Source organism: Aegilops tauschii, chromosome 6 (genome assembly GCF_002575655.3).
Source record: "Aegilops tauschii subsp. strangulata cultivar AL8/78 chromosome 6, Aet v6.0, whole genome shotgun sequence".
In the NCBI taxonomy this organism is placed as follows: Eukaryota; Viridiplantae; Streptophyta; class Magnoliopsida; order Poales; family Poaceae; genus Aegilops; species Aegilops tauschii.
Genome location: NC_053040.3, coordinates 185,402,050 through 185,419,116, shown reverse-complemented (window position 1 = coordinate 185,419,116; position 17,067 = coordinate 185,402,050).

The following is a 17,067-nucleotide window of genomic DNA, read 5'->3' as shown; positions in this document are numbered from 1 at the left end:
GGGAAACCCTTTTTGTTGCGGACGAAGTTTGGAGATCCGAAGTATGCCCCTCTGGATAAATTATGGAGTGCTGCAGATGCGTACTTGGACTTGGCAACGAGTGATGCTGATGCGACTGATTTTTTCAAAGATCAAAAAGATCATGAAGTGGAAAAGTTGTTCTGGTCGCAGTTCAGTGCTCCAACACGTCCGCTGCTGTTAAATGAACAAATGGCCGAGTGGGCTGAACTCCATAGATTGTCCGGACTTGCCATGAGGTCTGTCGTGGATCATCTTTGGCCAGAAGGACCAAGGCCGAATAGTTATTTTGGTTTAGTGCAACGATTCCTTGGTGCTGTGCCGCATATCGACGCTGTAAAGAGGTCGGCATGCATAGAGGGTGCGCGGATGGCTCTTGCCCGTGTTAAGACATACTGGGCAGAGATGGAGGCCACCGCTATTGCAACCCAGGATCCGGCCATAGGCCAGGTCTCGGTCGAGCACTGTTTTGAAGAAGTCCTAGAAGGTGCTCGTTTAATAGAGGCTCAGTGCTCGAAGAGTATCATGTTCGAGTGACATGTATCCCGATTGTAAAAACAATGCTATTTGAATTATGAAGGCTGTGTTTATACTTTTGCCTGAAAGTATTATGATGCCTCCTGTACGGCCGTTTATATATATATATATATATATATATATATATATATATATATATATATATATAACCTGAAAGTTTGCAGTCGTCGGCTTCAGCCCCCACGCATATAATGCGGGGGTGTTCGGAAAAGCGCGTATTCACACTTGATCCAACGTCTTGGTGTTGGGGAACGTAGTAATTTCAAAAAATTCCTATGTACACGCAAGATCATGGTGATGCATAGCAACGAGAGGGGAGAGTGTTGTCCACGTACCCTCGTAGACCGAAAGCGGAAGCGTTAGCACAACGCGGTTAATGTAGTCGTACGTCTTCACGATCCGATCGATCAAGTACCGAACGCACGGCACCTCCGAGTTCAGCACACGTTCAGCTCGATGACGTCCCTCGAACTCCGATCCAGCCGAGTGTTGAGGGAGAGTTTCGTCAGCACGACGGCGTGGTGACGATGATGATGTTCTACCGACGCAGGGCTTCGCCTAAGCACCGCTACAACATTATCGAGGTGGACTATGGTGGAGGGGGCACCGCACACGGCTAAAAGATCAAATCAATTGTTGTGTCTTTGGGGTGCCCCCTGCCCCCGTATATAAAGGAGCAAGGGGGGAGGTGCGGCCGGCCAGGAGGAGGCGCGCCAGGACGAGTCCTACTCCCACCGGGAGTAGGACTCCTTCCCTTCCTTGTTGGATTAGGGGAAGGGGGAAAAGAGGAGGGAGAGAGGAAGGAAATGGGGGGGGGGGGCGCCGCCCCCCTCTCCTTGTCCTATTCGGACTAGAGGGGGAGGGGCGCGCGGCCCTGCCCTAGCCGCCTCTCCTCTTCTCCACTAAGGCCCACTATGGCCCATTAAGCCCCCGGGGGGTTCCGTTAACCCCTCGCTGCTCCGGTAAAATCCCGATTTCACCTGGAACATTTTCGATATCCAAATATAGGCTTCCAATATATCAATCTTTATGTCTCGACCATTTCGAGACTCCTCGTCATGTCCGTGATCACATCTGGGACTCCGAACAACCTTCGGTACATCAAAACTCATAAACTCATAATATAACCATCATCGAAACTTTAAGCGTGCGGACCCTACGGGTTCGAGAACTATGTAGACATGACCGAGACACGTCTCCGGTCAATAACCAATAGCGGAACCTGGATGCTCATATTGGCTCACACATATTCTACGAAGATCTTTATCGGTCAGACCGCATAACAACATACGTTGTTCCCTTTGTGATCGGTATGTTACTTGCCCGAGATTCGATCGTCGGTATCTCAATACCTAGTTCAATCTCGTTACCGGCAAGTCTCTTTACTCGTTCCGTAATACATCATCCCGCAACTAACTCATTAGTTGCAATGCTTGCAAGGCTTAAGTGATGTGCATTACCGAGTGGGCCCAGAGATACCTCTCCGACAATCGGAGTGACAAATCCTAATCTCGAAATACGCCAACCCAACAAGTACCTTCGGAGACACCTGTAGAGCACCTTTATAATCACCCAGTTACGTTGTGACGTTTGGTAGCACACAAAGTGTTCCTCCGGTAAACGGGAGTTGCATAATCTCATAGTCATAGGAACATGTATAAGTCATGAAGAAAGCAATAGCAACATACTAAACGATTGAGTGCTAAGCTAACGGAATGGGTCAAGTCAATCACATCATTCTCCTAATGATGTGATCCCGTTAATCAAATGACAACCCATGTCTATGGCTAGGAAACATAACCATCTTTGATCAACGAGCTAGTCAAGTAGAGGCATACTAGTGACACTCTGTTTGTCTATGTATTCACACAAGTATTATGTTTCCGGTTAATACAATTCTAGCATGAATAATAAACATTTATCATGATATAAGGAAGTAAATAATAACTTTATTATTGCCTCTAGGGCATATTTCCTTCAGTCTCCCACTTGCACTAGGGTCAATAATCTAGATTACACAGTAATGATTCTAACACCCATGGTGTCTTAGTGCTGATCATGTTTTGCTCGTGGAAGAGGCTTAGTCAACGGGTCTGCAACATTCAGATCCGTATGTATCTTGCAAATTTCTATGTCTCCCACCTGGACTAGATCCTGGATGGAATTGAAGCATCTCTTGATGTGCTTGGTTCTCTTGTGGAATCTGGATTCCTTCACCAAGGCAATTGCTCCAGTATTGTCACAAAAGATTTTCATTGGACCCGATGCACTAGGTATGACACCTAGATCGGATATGAACTCTTTCATCCAGACTCCTTCATTTGCTGCTTCCGAAGCAGCTATGTACTCCGCTTCACATGTAGATCCCGGCACGCCGCTTTGTTTAGAACTGCACCAGCTGACAGCTCCACCGTTCAAAGTAAACACTATCCGGTTTGCGATTTAGAATCGTCCGGATCAGTGTCAAAGCTTGCATCAACGTAACCATTTACAATGAGCTCTTTGTCACCTCCATAAACGAGAAACATATCCTTAGTCCTTTTCAGGTATTTCAGGATGTTCTTGACCGCTGTCCAGTGATCCACTCCTAGATTACTTTGGTACCTCCGTGCTAGACTTATAGCAAGGCACACATGAGGTCTGGTACACAGCATTGCATACATGATAGAGCCTATGGCTGAAGCATAGGGAACATCTTTCATCTTCTCTCTATCTTCTGCAGTGGTCGGGCATTGAGTCTTACTCAACTTCACACCTTGTAACACAGGCAAGAACCCTTTCTTTGCTTGATCCATTTTGAACTTCTTCAAAACGTTGTCAAGGTATGTGCTTTGTGAAAGTCCAATTAGGCGTCTTGATCTATCTCTATAGATCTTGATGCCCAATATATAAGCAGCTTCACCGAGGTCTTTCATTGAAAAACTCTTATTCAAGTATCCCTTTATGCTATCCAGAAATTCTATATCATTTCCAATCAGCAATATGTCATCCACATATAATATCAGAAATGCTACAGAGTTCCCACTCACTTTCTTGTAAATACAGGCTTCTCCAAAAGTCTGTACAAAACCAAATGCTTTGATCACACTATCAAAGCGTTTATTCAAACTCTGAGAGGCTTGCACCAGTCCATAAATGGATCGCTGGAGCTTGCACACTTTGTTAGCTCCCTTTGGATCGACAAAACCTTCCGGTTGCATCATATACAACTCTTCTTCCAGAAATCCATTCTGGAATGCAGTTTTTACATCCATTTGCCAAATTTCATAATCATAAAATGCGGCAATTGCTAACATGATTCGGACAGACTTAAGCATCGCTACAGGTGAGAAGGTCTCATCGTAGTCAATCCCTTGAACTTGTCGAAAACCTTTCGCAACAAGTCAAGCTTTATAGACAGTAACATTACCGTCAGCGTCAGTATTCTTCTTGAAGATCCATTTATTCTCAATGGCTTGCCGATCATCGGGCAAGTCAACCAAAGTCCACACTTTGTTCTCATACATGGAACCCATCTCAGATTTCATGGCCTCAAGCCATTTTGCGGAATCTGGGCTCACCATCGCTTCTTCATAGTTCGTAGGTTCGTCATGGTCTAGTAACATAACTTCCAGAACAGGATTACCGTACCACTCTGGTGCGGATCTTACTCTGGTTAACCTACGAGGTTCAATAACAACTTGATCTGAAGTTCCATGATCATCATCATTAACTTCCTCACTAATTGGTATAGACGTCACAGGAACTGGTTTCCATGATGAACTACTTTCCAATAAGGGAGCAGGTACGGTTACCTCATCAAGTTCTACTTTCCTCCCACTCACTTCTTTCGAGAGAAACTCCTTCTCTAGAAAGGATCCATTCTTAGCAATGAATGTCTTGCCTTCGGATCTGTGATAGAAGGTGTACCCAACAGTCTCCTTTGCGTATCCTATGAAGACACATTTCTCCGATTTGGGTTCGAGCTTATCAGGTTGAAGCTTTTTCACATAAGCATCGCAGCCCCAAACTTTAAGAAACGACAACTTTGGTTTCTTGCCAAACCACAGTTCATAAGGCGTCGTCTCAATGGATTTCGATGGTGCCCTATTTAATGTGAATGCGGCCGTCTCTAAAGCATAACCCCAAAATGATAGCGGTAAATTAGTAAGAGACATCATAGATTGCACCATATCTAGTAAAGTACGATTACGACGTTCGGACACACCATACGCTGTGGTGTTCCGGGTGGCGTGAGTTGCGAAACTATTCCGCATTGTTTCAAATGTAGACCAAACTCGTAACTCAAATATTCTCCTCCACGATCAGATCGTAGAAACTTTATTTTCTTGTTACGATGATTTTCAGCTTCACTCTGAAATTCTTTGAACTTTTCAAATGTTTCAGACTTATGTTTCATTAAGTAGATATACCCATATCTGCTTAAATCATCTGTGAAGGTGAGAAAATAACGATACCCGCCACGAGCCTCAATATTCATTGGTCCACATACATCAGTATGTATGATCTCCAGTAAATCAGTTGCTCGCTCCGTAGTTCCGGAGAACGGCGTTTTAGTCATCTTGCCCATGAAGCATGGTTCGCAAGTACCAAGTGATTCATAATCAAGTGATTCCAAAAGTCCATCAGTATGGAGTTTCTTCATGCGCTTTACACCAATATGACCCAAACGACAGTGCCACAAATAAGTTGCACTATCATTATCAACTCTGCATCTTTTGGCTTCAACATTATGAATATGTGTATCACTACTATCGAGATTCATCAAAAATAGACCACTCTTCAAGGGTGCATGACCATAAAAGATATTACTCATATAAATAGAACAACCATTATTCTCTGATTTGAATAACCGTCTCGCATCAAACAAGATCCAGATATAATGTTCATGCTCAACGCTGGCACCAAATAACAATTATTTAGGTCTAATACTAATCCCGAAGGTAGATGTAGAGGTAGCGTGCCGACGGCGATCACATCGACTTTGGAACCGTTTCCCACGCGCATCGTCACCTCGTCCTTGGCCAGTGTTCCCTTAATCCGTAGTCCCTGTTTTGAGTTGCAAATATTAGCAACAGAACCAGTATCAAATACCCAGGTGCTACTGCGAGCTCTGGTAAGGTACACATCAATAACATGTATATCACATATACCTTTGTTCACCTTGCCATCCTTCTTATCCGCCAAATACTTGGGGCAGTTCCACTTCCAGTGACCAGTCTGCTTGTAGTAGAAGCACTCAGTCTCAGGCTTAGGTCCAGACTTGGGTTTCTTCTCTTGAGTAGCAACTTGATTGCTGTTCTTCTTGAAGTTCCCCTTCTTCTTCCCTTTGCCCTTTTTCTTGAAACTGGTGGTCTTATTGACCATCAACACTTGATGCTCCTTCTTGATTTCTACCTCCGCAGCCTTTAGCATTGCGAAGAGCTCGGGAATCGTCTTATCCATCCCCTGCATGTTATAGTTCATCACGAAGCTCTTGTAGCTTGGTGGTAGTGATTGAAGAATTCTGTCAATGACGCTATCATCCGAAAGATTAACTCCCAGTTGAATCAAGTGATTATTATACCCAGACATTTTGAGTATATGCTCACTGACAGAACTATTTTCCTCCATCTTGTAGCTGTAGAACTTATTGGAGACTTCATATCTCTCAATCCGATCATTTGCTTGAAATATTAACTTCAACTCCTGGAACATCTCATATGCTCCATGACGTTCAAAACATGGTTGAAGTCCCGGTTCTAAGCCGTAAAGCATGGCACACTGAACTATCGAGTAGTCATCAGCTTTGCTCTGCCAGACGTTCATAACATCTGGTGTTGCTCCTACAGCAGGTTTGGCACCTAGCGGTGCTTCCAGGACGTAATTCTTCTGTGCAGCAATGAGGATAATCCTCAAGTTACGGACCCTGTCCGTGTAATTGCTACCATCACCTTTCAACTTTGCTTTCTCAAGGAACGCATTAAAATTCAACGGAACAACAGCACGGGCCATCTATCTACAATCAACATAGACAAGCAAGATACTATCAGGTACTAAGTTCATGATAAATTTAAGTTCAATTAATCATATTACTTAAGAACTCCCACTTAGATAGACATCCCTCTAATCCTCTAAGTGATCACGTGATCCAAATCAGCTAAACCATAACCGATCATCACGTGAAATGGAGTAGCTTTCAATGGTGAACATCACTATGTTGATCATATCTACTATATGATTCACGCTCGACCTTTCGGTCTCAGTGTTCCGAGGCCATATCTGCATATGCTAGGCTCGTCAAGTTTAACCTGAGTATTCTGCGTGTGCAAAACTGGCTTGCACCCGTTGTAGATGGACGTAGAGCTTATCACACCCGATCATCACGTGGTGTCTGGGCACGACGAACTTTGGCAACAGTGCATACTCAGGGAGAACACTTTTATCTTGAAATTTAGTGAGAGATCATCTTATAATGCTACCGTCAATCAAAGCAAAATAAGATGCATAAAAGATAAACATCACATGCAATCAATATAAGTGATATGATATGGCCATCATCATCTTGTGCTTGTGATCTCCATCTCCGAAGCACCGTCATGATCACCATCGTCACTGGCGCGACACCTTGATCTCCATCGTAGCATCGTTGTCTTCTCGCCAATCTTATGCTTCTACGACTATCGCTGCCGCATAGTGATAAAATAAAGCATTACAGGGCAATTGCATTGCATACAATAAAGCGACTACCATATGGCTCCTGCCAGTTGCCGATAACTCGGTTACAAAACATGATCATCTCATACAATAAATTTAGCATCATGCTTTGACCATATCACATCACAACATGCCCTGCAAAAACAAGTTAGACGTCCTCTACTTTGTTGTTGCAAGTTTTATGTGGCTGCTACGGGCTGAGCAAGAACCGTTCTTACCTACGCATCAAAACCACAACGATAGTTTGTCAAGTTGGTGCTGTTTTAACCTTCGCAAGGACCGGGCGTAGCCACACTCGGTTCAACTAAAGTTGGAGAAACTGACACCCGCCAGCCACCTGTGTGCAAAGCACGTCGGTAGAACCAGTCTCGCGTAAGCGTACGCGTAATGTCGGTCCGGGCCGCTTCATCCAACAATACCGCCGAACCGAAGTATGACATGCTGGTAAGCAGTATGACTTATATCGCCCACAACTCACTTGTGTTCTACTCGTGCATATGACATCTACGCATATTACCAGGCTCGGATGACACTGTTGGGGAACGTAGTAATTTCAAAAAAATTCCTATGTACACGCAAGATCATGGTGATGACCGAAAGCGGAAGCGTTAGCACAACGCGGTTAATGTAGTCGTACGTCTTCACGATCGACCGATCAAGTACCGAACGCACGGCACCTCCGAGTTCAGCACACGTTCAGCTCGATGACGTCCCTCGAACTCCGATCCAGCCGAGTGTTGAGGGAGAGTTTCGTCAGCACGACGGCGTGGTGACGATGATGATGTTCTACCGATGCAGGGCTTCGCCTAAGCACCGCTACAGTATTATCGAGGTGGACTATGGTGGAGGGGGGCACCGCACACGGCCAAAAGATCAAATCAATTGTTGTGTCTTTGGGGTGCCCCTGCCCCCGTATATAAAGGAGCAAGGGGGGAGGTGCGGCCGGCCAGGAGAAGGCGCGCCAGGAGGAGTCCTACTCCCACCGGGAGTAGGACTCCCTCCCTTCCTTGTTGGATTAGGAGAAGGGGGAAAGAGGAGGGAGAGAGGAAGGAAAGGGGGGGGGGCCGCCGCCCCCTCTCCTTGTCCTATTCGGACTAGAGGGGGAGGGGCGCGCGGCCCTGCCCTAGCCGCCTCTCCTCTTCTCCACTAAGGCCCACTATGGCCCATTAAGCCCCCGGGGGGTTCCGGTAACCCCTCGGTACTTCGGTAAAATCCCGATTTCACCCGGAACATTTCCGATATCCAAATATAGGCTTACAATATATCAATCTTTATGCCTCGACCATTTCGAGACTCCTTGTCATGTCCGTGATCACATCCGAGACTCCGAACAACCTTCGGTACATCAAAACTCATAAACTCATAATATAACCGTCATCGAAACTTTAAGCGTGAGGACCCTACGGGTTCGAGAACTATGTAGACATGACCGAGACACGTCTCCGGTCAACAACCAATAGCCGAACCTGGATGCTCATATTGGCTCCCACATATTCTACGTAGATCTTTGTCGGTCAGACCGCATAACAACATACGTTGTTCCCTTTGTCATCGGTATGTTACTTGCCCGAGATTCGATCGTCGGTATCTCAATACCTAGTTCAATCTCGTTACCGACAAGTCTCTTTACTCGTTCCGTAATACATCATCCCGCAACTAACTCATTAGTTGCAATGCTTGCAAGGCTTAAGTGATGTGCATTACCGAGTGGGCCCAGAGATACCTCTCCGACAATCGGAGTGACAAATCCTAATCTCGAAATACGCCAACCCAACAAGTACTTTCGGAGACACCTATAGAGCACCTTTATAATCACCTAGTTACGTTGTGATGTTTGGTAGCACACAAAGTGTTCCTCCGGTAAACGGGAGTTGCATAATCTCATAGTCATAGGAACATGTATAAGTCATGAAGAAAGCAATAGCAACATACTAAATGATCGAGTGCTAAGCTAACGGAATGGGTCAAGTCAATCAAATCATTCTCCTAATGATGTGATCCCGTTAATCAAATGACAACCCATGTCTATGGCTAGGAAACATAACCATCTTTGATCAACGAGCTAGTCAAGTAGAGGCATACTAGTGACACTCTGTTTGTCTATGTATTCACACAAGTATTATGTTTCCTCTTAATACAATTCTAGCATGAATAATAAACATTTATCATGATATAAGGAAATAAATAGTAACTTTATTATTGCCTCTAGGGCATATTTCCTTCACTTGGTCCATTAAGGAGGTGATAGCGCGGCGAACAAGGCAATCAGACTATATTGCTTTAACACTTTCACTTAGCCATAGGAGTTTGACAGTGGGGCTACTATATAGCCCCTGGTACTTCCGCGCTTATCCGAATACGGTGCGCGTACGTACATGAACGGGAAACCGGTCCTTCGTTAATGCGGAGGAATCGCGAAGATTCCGCTGAGTCCTCGAGTGGTTGACCAGTCTCACGCTTTATCATGACAGTCAGTTTTCGACTTTCTCTACTGAGGTGCTCATCCAGATGAACCAGGGCACAATCGCAGTAGTTCTCCCGGTGCCACCTTAGCCGATAGAGCGGAACGTAAGGTAGCAAAACACGGGAGCCGGGCAAACCCAACTATTGACCAAAGAAATGATTCGGAGCTGATGCATATAAGGCCAAACTCGCGACGACGAACACTCCCTAAGGTCTTCGGACTTTACAACATATACCGGGCTGAGTAACGCCCTTGATGATGAACCCTGAATTTCTAGGTACGTGCATTAGTGTGACGTGGCAAAATGCCAATAACGCCAGCATCCCTCTCGGTTGTGTTGAGTATCCGGAGGGCGTGAAGCAACAAGAGACAGTAAGAAAGGTTTACACAGGGTCTTAATCTAAAAAGAAACCTTTAAGCGGGGCCCTGCTGCACGTCTGCGCCTGTGTCTCCGTTGTGCCGTATCCTGGAAGGGTGTAGCGTGATTATCATCTGTAAAAGAGAAAAACCCAGGTGAAAGTCTTCGTGCAAAAAATTGGTTATTCTTAATAAACCATTAAAATTCAATCTAAATAAGGTCGAGGCGAACTGTAGTCCTTTTTACACGCGGGAAGCCCCTAGCACCACCTATGGGGGTATATCCATCGACCCAATCTCAGGTTTATCTGAGTTGTTACAGCTAGGGGTGCGCCGGACTCGTCTAGCCGTGTCCGCGGTCTTGACGACCGATCATTTATTCTGGTTGGAGAGGTCGTTCAGTGTTCGGCTGCTAAAGCCACCACACGTTCTTCCGTACATAAGGAACGCTCTGTGTTTCCGCTAACTATGATGGTGCCACGTGGACCGGGCATCTTAAGCTTAAGATAAGCGTAATGCGGTACTGCATTAAAACGAGCGAAGGCCGTTCTTCCGAGTAGTGCTTGATAGCCGCTTTGGAATGGAGCGATGTCGAAGGTTAACTTTTCACTTCGGAAGTTGTCGGGAGAACCGAATACAACCTCTAGTACTAGAGAGCCTGTGCAGCGGGCCTCTGGGCCTGGTATTACTCCTTTAAAGGTAGTATTGCTTTGGCTGATTCTTGTCGGGTCTATCCCCATTTTGCGGACTGTGTCCTGATATATCAGATTAAGACTACTGCCGCCATCCATAAGGACTCGGGTGAGATGGTATCCGTCAATTATTGGGTCTAGTACCAAGGCAGCCGATCCTCCGTGCCGGATACTGGTCGGGTGATCTCTGTGATCAAAAGTGATTGGCCAGGCCGACCAAGGGTTGAACTTGGGGGTGACGGGCTCTACGACGCATATGTCTCGGAGTGCGCATTTGCTCCTCCTTGTTGTTACATGAATCATGTTCACTGTTTTGACCTCTGGCGGGAATTTTTCTGTCCCCCAGTGTTTTGCTGGTGAGGCTCATGGTCGTCTTCACTTGGTGTCTCCCTCCCCTTGTGCTCGGCGTTAAGCTTGCCGGCCTGCTTGAAGACCCAGCATTCTCTGTTGGTGTGATTTGTAGGTTTCTCGGAGGTTCCATGAATCTGACATAATCTGTCTAGAATCTTGTTTAGGCTGGATGGTCCATCTCTGCTGCCTTTGAATGGCTTTTTCCGTTGACCGGGTCGAGAGCCCCTGATCCGGCGTTTACCGCCGTGTTGTCTGGGCTGTCTTCATTGTTTCGACGCTTGCTTTTATTGCACCGTGGTTTTCCATTGCCATCCCTGACTTCGGATGTGCCTGGGTCGCTGGTGCCGCTACGGGCCAGCCAACTATCTTCGCCCGCGCAAAAGCGGGTCATAAGGCTTGTTAGGGCTGCCATTGTCCGCGATTTTTCTTGGCCGAGGTGTCTGGCGAGCCATTCGTCCTGGACATTGTGTTTGAAAGCCGCTAAGGCTTCGGCGTCCGGGCAGTAGACAATTTGATTCTTCTTGGTGAGGAATCTGTTCCAAAGCTTTCGGCCTGACTCTCCGGGCTGTTGAATTATATGACTTAAATCGTCTGCATCCGGAGGTCGGACATAGGTCCCTTGAAAATTGGCCCTAAAAGCATCCTCAAGCTCTTCCCAACTTCCAATTGAGTTTTCGGGGAGGCTCTTCAGCCAATGCCGAGCTGGTCCTTTTAACTTGAGGGGCAAGTATTTGATGGCGTGGAGGTCATCTCCTTGAGCCATGTGGATATGAAGGATAAAGTCCTCAATCCAGACCCCAGGGTCTGTCGTTCCGTCGTATGCCTCTATGTTCACGGGTTTGAATCCTTCTTGAAATTCATGATCCAGCACCTCATCGGTGAAGCATCGGGGGTGCGCAGCACCCTTGTATTTGGATGTGTCATGGCATTCTGACGGTTGTAGTGTTCGGTTTTGATTCCGAGCTGTTATTCGGTCAGTATAGCCGTTTGGCCGGCCATGATACTGTGCCGGAGCGCGCTTCCTAGATCCGTAGATGGACCTGGTCATACCGGCTTTTTGGTGCAAGTCCTCACGTAAATCGTGTGCTGACTTATGTGCGGCATCATTAGCCGCCCTGTCGCGGCCACGGGGTGGTCGATCCGGCTGATCGGCCGTTTTATTTTTCGACTGTATGGGCTCTAGAGCCTCGTCATCGAATTCAGGTAGTAGCTTGAGCTTTGGATAGCTCTTTGTGTGGCGACTGCCACCGTACTTTTCTTCAGTGTCAAGCACTTTATTCCATCTACTGATGAGTGTATTTTGCGCGGCCTTAAGCCTTTGCTTTTGTTTCTTCAGACTCCTCGCGGTGGCAATAAGCCTTCTATGGAGGTTCTCTTGCTCCAAGTGCCTTTCCGGGATGATGTGTGCATCGTCGTCCGGACTGTTCTCCTCTCCAGAGATAAGTTGATTAGCTTTACCCTCGGCGTCGCCGTGATCGGACAGCGGCCCCGTACTATGTTCGCCGTCCGCTGGTTCAACCTGCTCCATCGCTGGATCCATGTGGTCATCGTTTCTTTCGGAGTCGACCGGGGTATTATTCTTTCTTGCGCTGTTATCGCTGTTTTTGCTGAGGCGGGATTTGGAGCGGCACCTACGCCGTCGCTTTGGTTGCTTCTCGAGGGAACTATCCTTCGCTGCATCCTTCCGTTCCTCGTCATTGTTTTCTTTGGGTGTATCCACCATATATATTGTGTGATGAAGTGGCTGTCCAGCGCCCTGTGGCGGTGGTTCCTGTTCCTCTCCTGCGTCGTCGTCCATACCGTCGATGTCTTCAGAGTCGAAATCAAGCATGCCGGTTAAGTCGTCGACAGTGGCTATTAAGTGGGTGGTGGGTGGGGCACGAATTTCTTCGTCGTCCGCTTCCCACTCGAGCCGGACACAGTTCGGCCAAGGGCCTCCTGACAAGGAGAGAGACCTTAATGAATTTAGCACATCGCCCAGGGGCGAGTGCTGAAAGATATCCGCAGAGGAAAACTCCATGATCGGTGCCCAATCAGATTCGACAGGCACTGACGCACGCGGTTCGGAGCCCGTGGCCGGGGACGAGTCCAAGAGTCCGGCAACAAAGGTCTCGTAGGGGGTGAAGTCAGTATGCGGCTCTATCGCCACTGAGTGTGCGGCCTCCGTGGCGGGGTCCATCCACCCATCCTCGGACGGTGCAATTTGCTCCAGATCGAGGGCCAGAGTAGCCACAGGTGTGATCTCCCGAACACTGTCCGACAGCAGAGCTAAGTCATGCTCGTCGTGACTATGTGGCGCACCTGACATGGGCTCGAATCCGTCGAAGATCAAGTCTCCGCGGATGTCGGCCGTATAGTTTAAACTTCCAAACCTGACCTGACGGCCAGGGGCGTAGCTCTTGATCTGCTCCAGAGGGCCAGGGCCGCCGAATACGAAAATCTGTCCGGGGAGAAAAACCTCACCCTGGATCGCATCGTTGCCGATGATCGAAGGAGCCATCAAGCCTTATGGTGACGTCACAGTGGAACTCTCAATGAAAGCACCAATGTCGGTGTCAAAACCGGCGGATCTCGGGTAGGGGGTCCCGAACCGTGCGTCTAAGGCGGATGGTAACACGAGGCGGGGGACACAATGTTTACCCAGGTTCGGGCCCTCTCGATTGAGGTAATACCCTACTTCCTGCTTGATTGATCTTGATGATATGAATATACAAGGGTTGATCTACCACGAGATCGTAGAGGCTAAACCCTAGGAGCTAGCCTATGATTATGATTGTTGTTGTCCTACGGACTAAACCCTCCGGTTTATATAGACACCGGAGGGGGATAGGGTTACACAGAGTCGGTTACAAGGGAGGAGATCTACATATCCGAATTGCCAAGCTTGCCTTCCACGCAAAGGAGAGTCCCACCCAGACACGGGACGGAGTCTTCAAACTTGTATCTTCATAGTCCAACAGTCCGGCCAAAGTATATAGTCCGGCTGTCCGAGGACCCCCTAATCCATGACTCCCTCGGGGGGCGGGGGTTGAGGGAGTAGAGACATAATAGGATTTTTTTTGAAGCTAATTAGAAACTGTTGCATTTGTCCATTGAAAGAAAGGAAATGAGAGTATAGAGAGATGGGTTTTCCCTAAGCATGGATCAGGGAAGGGGAGAGGGATGAATGTATTACTGGGATATGAGGCATTTGGAACACAACAAAAATTATACTTCTTTAAGAAAGACACAAAGATTCAAGGATGTGCATTAATGTATTTAAAAGATAGTCAACATATATGAACTAACATTCTTTTGTCCAGGCTAAATAAATTTAAAAATTGTATTGTAAACCATTAATATTTAAATCTGATGAAGGAAATAGAATTTAAATGTAGTGAATGAAAACAATTGTCTAAATCTATTTATATGCCTCTCTCATAAAAACTAAATTTGCATATGCTTATTTAGTTTGTACATGATTTTAATGCATTTTGTGTCCTCACAAATATGCTCTTATGTATCCATGGGTATCCGTGTAACCTTTATATACTATACTATTAATTTTTCATATTCATAAAATCAAAACAAAAAGTGATGATGCTCATTTTTGACCGATTCCATAGTTCGGCTTCATTGATCCCTAGACCCCAGGTAGTAATAGGACTCCCATTGTGTAATCACCCAAAGACCTGTTGACTCCTTCTGGTGGAAAACAATTCTCAAGCTGCTCTCACGATACAAACATGTGACTAGAGGAATCCCAGGATAAGGCACCACTATCTCCTTCTGGAATGATAATTGGGGGTTTGGTTCTCTAAGAGAGAAGCTTCCAGAGCTCTTCTCCTTTTCTATCAAAGACAACCTATCATTACAGGAGTTCTTCACCATGCTGATCTCATGGAGAATTTTCACACCCCTCTCTCTTCACAGGAATACCTCCAATTCATGAAACTTCAAACCACCACACAAAATGTTCAGCTGAGTGGAACTTATGATAAATGGATTTATCCTTGGGGATCTAACTTTTCCTCCATCAAGATCTACAAACTACTCAAACAGGGAGTCCCTGCTCCACCAATCTTTGCTAAAATCTGTAAAAATGCATCCATGCTCAGATACAAGATATTCTTCTGGCTCCTTATACATGACAGAGTCAACTCAAGGAATCTACTCCACAGGAAATCTTTTCACTTGCCATCCTATAATTGTGCACTCTGTCATGCACACACTGAGGAAATATCACACTACTTGTTCTGGGACTGCGATTTCGCTCTCAGGTGCTGGGACTCAATTATCACAAACAGAAATAGAGGAAACTCCCTCTACGATGAGATCATCCTATTCGCTCAAGCTTTACCCGCTCCCATTGCAATGGAAATCCTTATAATGGGATGTTGGAACATTTGGATACAAAGAAATGGGAGAATTTTTAGAGCACAACCACATTCAGTTCAGTCATGTAGAAGACTGTTGAAGAATGACCCGCTTCTTCTCAAGCACAGAATCAAAAATAAATTTGAGGCTCAATTTTCCAGCTAGATTGATCAGTTTTAAGCTAATTTCTTTTAATCATGCTGGGTTTTGCTAGAAAAGGAGTGGGATGGCTTGTTTTCATTGTTCTTTTTCTTTTCGTTCTTTGCTATGTAAATATTGGACTTTTTTACTTTAATATATATACCGTAGAACGATTCTTCTACGGGTTTCGGTTCAAAAAAACATAAATAGATATTGAAGACAAGAATAAAAATGTAAGCCCAATTTGATAAGAACTAGAGACGATACCCTGCACGTTGCCGCGGAAATTGGCTGCAACTATTTGAATGAGGTTTGGTTGTATGTAAACACTAATATTTTGCTTAATAATATGATAACGCACACTAATATATATATATACAATTTATTGTATTTGATTATTGTATAGTTGTAGAATATTTACTGAATATAAATAGCATGGATGGTGCATGTTAAGATGAGCCTTTTACCATGCATGATGGCATATTGAGTTGTCATAGTTGCATGTTGAGAGGATTAGAGGTAGTCGGGGATAACTATTTATGTATACTAGATAATACCTCAAACGTTGTTGCAAGAATTGCTTGCAATATATTTCAAGATTTGGTTATATGAACATGAGTATTTGGATCGGTAATATAAGATTACACTTTAAATACATATGATTATTTTATAATTATAAAATACTCATTGAATGTAGGTAGCATACTATACTTATAAAATTTAAGCTTTTTGAATGCATGGTTGCATCTTGAGATGAACCTTTTTTTCCTTTGTCTGGTCGCATGTTGAGGTGGCGTGGTTGTATGTTGAGATAAATATGTTAGCAGGGATCAGCTACCTAGTTATATAGGATTGGATAATGTCTAGGTATCCGGAGATAGCAAATTGAGTTGTGTGTTTGGGAGAGATCGGCTCCACCCTAACTCCTGCCTACCTCTAAATTCCACTCCACCACCAAGCTCTAGAGCAATAAAAATATGTTTGGGGAGACTAGCAGCCTTGAAGGAGGCAGAGTAGCAACCTTGACATGTCCTGGAGGCACTACAATGAGCTCAATGATGTGGTCTGGAGGCAGTGGCGCAAATGTCTTACAAGAGGCGACAATGACAACCTTGATGAAACCATTAGTTGTGTGACGAGAATTGTTTGTTCTCTCAGTCTAGCAGAAAGTAAACCTAGGGTTGATGCCATGTGTATCTCATTTAGATGGGTTATTCTTGTAATATGAGACCATGTCTCTATAATAGTGAGATGTCGACAGTGATTTCATCCGTTTGAAACACTATGACTTTAATTTGTGGTAGACACTATATGAGTGCATCCATCTGGTGAGATGCATTTAGAACTTTTGTTGCAGAAGGTGGTTTGTAAAAAAACAACAACAAAATGGACATGGGTTTGGACTTGTGGCGTACCTTAGTGGAGTCCACTTAGCAACGAGGTGCTGGAGGCAGG